A 7,052-nucleotide genomic window follows, 5' to 3' on the forward strand; every position below is an offset into this window, starting at 1 on the left:
TCTTACCCTTTTCATCATATATGTAGTGCAGAAAACAGATGAACTTGTTGTTTCAAAGAGATACTTTCTGAGGCATTCTTTTTAAAAATTTTTTTGAGACAAAGTCTTGCTCTGTCACCCATGCTGGAGTCCAGTGGCGCGATCTCAGCTCACTGCAACCTCTGCCTCCCAGTTTCAAGCGATTCTCCTGCCTCAGCCTCCTGAGTAGCTGGGATTACAGGCACATGCCACCAAGCTCAGCTAATTTTTTGTATTTTTAGTAGAGATGGGGTTTCACCGTGTTAGCCAGGCTGGTCTTGAACACCTGACCTCGTGATCAACCCACCTCAGTCTCCCAAAGTGCTGGGATTACAGGCATGAGCCACCGCACCAAAGACATCATCCCTGCCTCACCATTGGCTTGTGTGACCTTAATGTCTCCTGGTTATAATCACCTATTTCCACAATCAAGTTCTTTTCCTTTGTCTACTTGTCTTCTGTTCTGATGACTCCCACACACATCAAGGCTGGTGGTGCCCAGTCAACAGCTCCATCCCTAAATGTTCCCCACAGACACATGCCATATCTCAGCCAGTCTGGTGTAATTTTCATTCGACTCTCCTCTTCTTGTCCCATTCTCTACATCCCTGGGCCCTGTTTCTATTTGGCTTCATAATTCTTTTCAAGGATCCAGGCTTAAAACCCTTGGAATCTTTATTTTTATTTTTTAATTCAACAGAGGCTTACATTTCCCCATATCCAGTGAGTTAATATGACCTGCCCATTTTCCTTCAGACTCTTTCTCATGACTACTTCTTCTTTTTACTTCTCTGCAATCACCCCCGCCCAAACCCTCTTTGCCTCATATGTAGATTATCACAGCCTCCCACAAGCTTCTCCTGTCTGCTGTCTTTGCCATCCACAAATCACCTGGCATTTTGATGTAGACAAATTTTCCCTACAGAGATTTTCTCGAGTTATCAGCTTGCTGACTTGCATGCAGTTTTAGACTGTGCTGTTTTGCAAAGTGCATTGCAAACTAGTGATCCATCGTTCCTGAAAATGTGTAAAGCTCGATCGTTTCTCATGACTTGATTTACGATGGAGCTCTTGCCTGGAAAGTCTTGCCTTTGTTTTCTGCTGCCTGTCAGGGCTTAGTTATAACATCTCTTACCACTTAGTTAACTTTTTCTTTTTTGGGGTATAAGGAGGTCTCACTGTGGTACCCAGACTGGAGTGCAGAGGCTATTCACAGGGACCATCATTGTGCAATGCAGTTCCAAACTCCTAAGCTTAAGCCTCCTCTTGCCTCAGACTCCTGAGTAGCTGGGACTCCAGTCATGCATCACCACCCCTGGTTTCCTTTAGTGAACTTTTTTTGTAACTCTTTCAGTCTTCACTGAGCTCATCCTTGGCTGAACTTCGGCTTGTAGAAGCTGTATTTTTTGGTACAGTTTCCTTTTATTTCATCTATAATAATATTATGTTGTCAGATATGTTATAAGTTCATTGATGTTAGAGACTTTGCCTCACATGTGGTCACCTTGGTACAAGTCTAAGTATACACAACATTCTGCGAGCCTAATAAATATACCTTCGGCTTAAAAATATGCTGTTAGTACAATTTGGTCTCTTGTTTCTAATTGCCAAACAGCAGCTATTTTAAATCTCAAAAAGATAGTCAGTGTTGTTTGCAGCTGTTTTGTGGTCCTCATGTTCTAGAATCTTTTGGTCAGGCTTCCCAAAGGATAATGGCTAAAGAAACAAGAGGTTCCCTCTGTGTTTTATTAAAGAATGCTGCAAGCATGCAGAGCTAATGTTAATTACATAACGTACTTTATAGAGAAAATTTTAGTAGGAATGATTCAACATCCAGTATTTTTATAGTCATCACTTTTATTCTTGTATTTCTGTAGTTGAAAATGAATGAACTCTACTTACTACTCTCATATCCAGTGATTTCAATGCTTGTCTTTGATCACTTAGTAGTAGCAGTAGTAGTAAATAGTAGTAATAGTAAAAGTAGTAGATGTTAAGAGTATAAGTAGAAATAGCAGTAATATCTGCCATTTATGACTGTGATCCAAGCAGTGTGCCAGCTAAGATACGTAGATGATTTCATTTACACTTATAGAACACTATGAAGTGTTTTTGTTCACCATTATAAGGCAGGAAACTTGCTCAAAGAAGATAGTAAGTTGCCTGGAGACTACAGATATTTGTAGACCCCGACCCAGGCTCAAATGTGTCTAATGTCAAAGTCAGAGTTTACAGTGATATTACTTAGTGAAATCAGTGGGAAAAAAATTATTATAGACTTTAAAAAATAAACTACAGGCTTTTACATCCATTTTGTTGGTTCCTTCTTTTATGTAGTGATTGTATCCGATTAGTCATATCCTGAGTTTTTAAAGGTACTAATGTGTGGTCTATACAATCTTGGAGAGTGAATTTGAACAATGCAGAAATCCTGTATAGGATAATCAACCCTTAAACCCCACTAACCTTTCATCAGACATTCAAACTTGAGTTCTTGAGATATTTCTATTCATGTAAGGGGAAAATGTGATATTGTGGAATTCACCTCAATTTTGACTTTTCCAATTTTAAATAAGAAGCCCATTCAAAAAAAAATATGAAAGTCCTAGGCATTCATGATATAAATAATTTACTAGTTTTTTGAGTCCATTAAAGACTGAGACTGTGGAACTCAAGTTATCTCCCTGAGTTAATCCTAGTAGCAATGTTATCATTCTTCATTTATTTAGGATTTCTGTCGGCACATGTTCTTCATGGTGCAGCTGCTGTGTATGTTAAAGATGTAATGTGTGAAGCTGGTCTGTAGTTGAACCAGTTGCTGTCTGGCAAGTCTTATTTGTGGTTCATTTCATAGTCCTATGTGATGTGTGCATGATTTGTTCTTGGCACTGACTCAGAAGATGAAAACCAGAAACATTTAGCATATAAATAAAGAAGTGTTTTGCACTGGTCTTTTGGAAGTGTTAAAGTTATTTAGCTATTTCAATAGTATATGCAGTTTATTTATTTATTTTTTCATCAGATAACACTGTTAAGAATTAATAGGAGTGTAGAAATAGTGTTCTCTGACTTCACATTGTAAACCAAAAATAAAATTCGAAGTCCCACAACTGACTGAACAGACCACTCTCTAGGCCAACAGGATTCCAAAGAAACCAGAAAAATGAGTCCAGGCCATGATAGGAAGTGGGTAGGTCAGACAGGCCTCATTATGCCCTCTCTCTCTTAGAGTTTAGATAGGTCTGACCAGCATTAACATTAAAATAGAGGTTCTAAGACTGACAGAACGGAGTCCTCTAGCAATAAGATACCAAATTCCAACCTGACTCTAGTATAACATCACATGACAGGTAAAGAAGGAAATAAAAATATTTTACCCCCAAATATGTTTCCCTGACATATTTTGAAATGGCCCTGCAAAGCTGTCTCTTGTGGTAGAAATCAACATTCTCTAGAGCACATCTTTCCCTTACTAGGTCTTTTCTGGAGTGTCTGGTGCCTCTTAAAAGTCTAAATAGAAAATATTTGCTGTCTATTGTCTCTAAAGGCAGCCACCTATGAGACTTCATCTATGTAATAAGATCCTTGGTCTCCACTACACCTTATTTTAACTCAGACACTCATGTCTACTGATTCCAAGTCTTTAGATAATAAGGTAACTCTTTCAACAGATTGCCAATCAGAAAACCTTGAAATCCACCTATGTTCTGAAAGACATCCCCCCCACGCCCCATACCCTACTTAGAGATGTCCTGCCTTTCTAGGACAAACCCATGTTTACTTCACATGTATTGATTGGTATCTTATGTCTCCTTAAAACACATAAAACCAAGCTATAACCCAACTACCTTGGGCACATGTTCTCAGGACCTCCTTGAGGCTGTGTCATGGGTTATGGTGTTACCAGAGAGGGGTCCTGATCCAGACCCCAAGAGAGGGTTCTTGTATCTCATGCAAGAAAGAATTCAGGGAGAGTCTGTAAAGTAAAAGCGAGTTTGTTAGGAAAGTAAAGGAATAAAAGAATGGCAACTCCATAGACAGAGCCACCTCAAGGTTGCCCATTTTTATGGTTACTTCTTGATTATATGCTAAACAAGAGGTGGATCATTCATGCCTTCCTTTTTTAGACCATATAGGGTAACTTCCTGATGTTGCCATGGCATTTGTAAACTGTCATGGTGCTGGTGGGAGTACAGAAGTGAGGATGAGCAGAGGTCCCTGTCCTAACCATCTTGGTTTTGGTAGGTTTTACCTGGCTTTTTTCCTGTAACTGGTTTTATTAGCAGTGTCTTCATGACCTGTATCTTGTGCTGACCTCCTATCTCATCCTGTGCCTAAAAATGCCTTAACCCATCTGGGAATGCAGCCCAGTAGGTCTCAGCCTTATTGCACTCAGTCCCTATTCAAGATGGAGTTGTTCTGTCTCAAACACCTCTGACAATGGTCCTCACGTTTCACTCAGAATAAATCTGTTCAAATTTTTTACAAAGTTTGGCTTTTTTTGGTCAACAATGTCTGCCTAGGATTACACAGCTCTTGGTTCTCCTTTAAAGGAATCTCTAGTGGTGTCTCAGGGTGCTAAGGAACAGTTGAGTTATGATGGGGAGAATGATTCTGGAAAACTTCTATGAATATGCCCCTTGCTATTGCCAAAACTATACTTTGCAATATTTGTGGATGACAAAGCCACAACTGCAGGGAAGTCCGAAGCTGTTCTTGTCTTCGAAGGCAGATCATCTGCTGCCCGGTGTTGGGCCAGGTGTCCTACTAAATGGTAAGGCTTCCTCCTTTCTCTAGGACACATACTTCCTAGATTCAGTTCAGAGCCATTTGTGTTCCTAATGGCTGTCAGACACTTCTCTTTTATCAGAGTCACTTATCCTAGTTTTGAGCCAATTTCATGGGCTCTGAGGCTGAAGACATATCTGCATATCTGAGGAAAGGTAGAGCCTGATTCCTTTAAGGAATTTATTTTATAGAGCTCAAGCAGCATTTGGCCAACAGGACTGTTGCTTATCCTCATGGGGATGTGTTTTTCTTGTGGGGCTGTGCTCATAGGAGGATGTGATACTTGAAATTGCTTCCTCTGCTTCAGCCTGAGGGCAGATTCCTACCCAAGAGAGATTTGGGTTTGTCATGCAAATTAACATCTGGACAAGAGTTCCACAATCCGGATTTGCCCTGAAGGTATGACTAAATCTTAATGCATTCCCAAGTCAGGTCTGAGCTAATTCTACAGGTTATTGTTGGTAAGGTATTCCTGAGCCCTGTCTGTGTTAGCTCAAAGTGCCTCCTTTTGTGAAATACAGTAGCCATTATGTTCCAGTTAATGTAACAAGAAGCTAAAGTAGATTTGTATTAAGTGGCCTTGGCAATAACTTTCTCCTTTCTCCTGTGCCCCCTTTTCTTTATTCCTCTTTACTCCTCTGCTTTTCTCCCTCTGTCCCTTTCTTCCACCCTCTCTCTTTTCCTCCCTGTCTCCCTCTCTATCAGCTCAATTTTCTTGTTTGTGAGTGGGGTGAGCTTTCAGTCAAAATTCACCTGCCTTAGTTGCAGACACAGCGTTGCTGTTGTGTCTCTTCATTTTTGGATAACATCTAGTGATAACTAATATCGTTAATGTTTCAAATCTGCAACAACTCTACTTCTCCCAGAAATACTGCCTATGCCCTGCTAGTTATTGTAGGTAAGCACTGCTTTCTAGTTGAGGTGAATCTATTCTCATGTTCCATCGTGGTCAGAATCACACAGCACATTATGCATTCAGGCTTTTCTCAAGTTATAATGTTGGGCATTGTGATGTGCTACATTACACCTAATCTTCATTTCTGTCATGAAATCAGCATTGGAAATTTGAAGAGTCGTACTTGTGGCATTTGTGAATATTTATATACAAATTTAGACTTTTTTTGGCAGAAGAATTAACTAAATGTTCAATATTGAGTAATGAGCAAACTTCAAGCACAAAAAGAAACTGTTTATGTATTAAATGTCAACCATGTGTCGGGTACTATTCCAGATGCAGGTGTACAGTGGGGAACTGATCAGCCCTGGTACTCCTGGAGCTTAGAGTACAGTAGGTACAGTAGGAAAGACATTCATAGAGCAGGTAACCACGAGTACAGGATGCTTTGTGAGCACAGAGTTGGAGGATATAAGGGAACCATTCCCCTTGCTATGAAATATTGAGATAAACAATGCAACAAATTAATCCAGTGGCAAATACAAATATTCAGTTACATGAAGAATATTTTAACAAAGAAAAGCTTGAAATAAAAGTTATTTTTAATGAAAATATAATCTTTTCCTAAAAGTACCTTAAGGTTTTTGTAATAATCTACCTTTTTTTAAAAAATTTTTTTTTTAACGTTTATTTTAAGTTCAGGGGTACATGTGCAGGTTTGTTATATAACTAAACTGGTGTCACGGAGGATTGTTGTATAGATTATTTTGTTAACAGGTATTGAGCTTAGTACCCATTAGTTATTCTTCCTAATCCTCTCCCTTTTCCACCCTTCATCATCTAGTAGGCCTCAGTATTTGTTGTTCCCCTCTAGGTGTCCACGTGTTTTCATCATTTAGCTCCCACTTATAAGTGTTTTCTGTTGTTGCATAGGTTTGCTAAGAATAATGGCCTCCAGCTCCATCCATGTTTCTGCAAAAGACATAAATCTTGTTCTTTTTTGTGGTTGCATAGTATTCCATAGTGTGTATATACCATATCTTTTTTATCCAGTCTACCATTGGTAAGCATTTAGGTCGATTTCATGTCTTTGCTATTGAGAATAGTGCTACAAAGAACATACATATGCATGTGTCTTTATGATAGAACTGTTTTATATTCCTTTGGGTATGTATCCAATGATGGGATTGCTAGGTTGAATGGTAGTTCGGTGTTTCGATCTTTGAGATATCACCACACTGCTTTCTACAATGGTTGAACTAATTTACACTCACACCAACAGTGTAAAAGCATTCCTTTTTCTCCACAACCTTGCCAGCATCTGTTATTTTTTTGACTTTTTAGTAGTAGC

The sequence above is a fragment of the Theropithecus gelada genome, chromosome 4, assembly GCF_003255815.1.
Source record: "Theropithecus gelada isolate Dixy chromosome 4, Tgel_1.0, whole genome shotgun sequence".
Lineage (NCBI taxonomy): Eukaryota > Metazoa > Chordata > Mammalia > Primates > Cercopithecidae > Theropithecus > Theropithecus gelada.